This window comes from Lissotriton helveticus, chromosome 4_1 (assembly GCF_964261635.1).
Source record: "Lissotriton helveticus chromosome 4_1, aLisHel1.1, whole genome shotgun sequence".
In the NCBI taxonomy this organism is placed as follows: Eukaryota; Metazoa; Chordata; class Amphibia; order Caudata; family Salamandridae; genus Lissotriton; species Lissotriton helveticus.
In genome coordinates this window covers 751,136,268-751,138,116 of record NC_136063.1, presented here as the reverse complement: position 1 = coordinate 751,138,116, position 1,849 = coordinate 751,136,268, and positions in this window count along the sequence as shown.

Sequence of the window (1,849 nt, the reverse complement as noted above, 5' to 3'; positions counted from 1 at the left end):
CCTAGCAAAGGCATATCGGGCTACCAGTCCCTACAATTTTGCCAAGTTTTGTGGAAATCCATTCAGCCGTTCGGGCTAAAAGTGAGGCCAACCGCCCTATGGAAAACTCAATGTTAAAAACACGTTTTGGGACCCCCCTTTTTTCTCGGCCCCCCCTTGACGAACCCCCCCCAAATTTCCAGGGGCTGCTCAGAAACAAAATGTTCCATTTTCCAGAAAATTTCAGCCAATTCCGTCCACAAACGCCAAAGTTATTAGACATAGAATTTTCAAAAATCCCATAGGGAAAAAATCCTAACTATATATACCTACTGGCGACCGCCAGTAGGTAATATATATATATATAATGGTCGGGGATGCACACCTACAGCATTGGGTGGCGGCGGTAAGGGACAGGGACCTCCACTTCCAACATGGGCCTTCATGTTAAAACATGTCCTTTTACATATGTCAATGCAAAAGAAAATCCAGGCTTTATTGTTAGGCTACAGGGATACAAGTTCTCTGTGTGTGTAACCACTACAAATTGAGCGGTAAACATACACACACACACACACACACACAGATATATATATATATATTCACTGAAAAAACCATAGGTTATAGACCATATATAGTTAGGAATTAGCATTTAGAAAACCTTATTTTACTCACACAAAACCATTGAAATTCCATATATAGTTAGTTGCACTAACTATATATCGCGCACCCGCAATCCACTGCTGATGATGTCACATATTACATCATTCATGACATGGTCAGTGACATCACTGATGACATCACTGATGACATCTCAAATGACATCACTGATGACATCACTGATGACATCTCATTTGGCATCATTCTTGTGCTAATACGATAAACCTCTTCAGACTCTAATATAACCTTAGATACACTCAGTGTATACAGACACTCACACACTGTCACTCATCCATGGAGTTACTCACACACCTAGTCAGTCATGCAAAGAAACAATCTCACCTCCATTTCCTCAACTATACAGTTATACACACCTTACTTATTCAAACATATACTAACACATATTTACTCTCTTATACAATCCCTGATACAAGTTCACAATGATCCATACAGCCACTCACACATTCAGTGGCTCTCATGCACAGTTATTTATATATGCCAACTCTCACATGTACTGTGTTTTACATATGTACTTACTATGACATGTAGCATTGAGATATCCATTCACTCATCAATACACTCATGCACACAGTCAACCGCCCATGTAGCTTTTTCCACATGCACTCTTGAACTCATACACCTAGTGAATCAACTGCTCACACATCTATGCACAGAGTCACACACCTCCCAGCCACCCCCACACAAACTCAATCTCCCATAGAAATACTTGGGCAACCAATTAATAACACATATAGCCTCTCGTATAGCTAATGATCAACACATGCAGCAGTTTACATCACAACAGACATAATGATGCACAAATTAAGACAGTTTAGTCACTAACCCATGCATTCAGTGAGACACATTTAATCACTCACTCATACAGTCAGTCACGCACCTACTAAATCCTTCATCCAGACACTTATACATCCACTCATTCTTCAATATCTAAGACATATTTTAACTTTACAGAAACATACAGTCACTGGATGTTGTCATCAGTGATGTCATTTGAGATGTCATCAGTGATGTCATCAGTGATGTCACTGACCATGTCATGAATGATGTAATATGTGACATCATCAGCAGTGGATTGCGGGTGCGCGATATATAGTTAGTGCAACTAACTATATATGGAATTTCAATGGTTTTGTGTGAGTAAAATAAGGTTTTCTAAATGCTAATTCCTAACTATATATGGTCTATAACC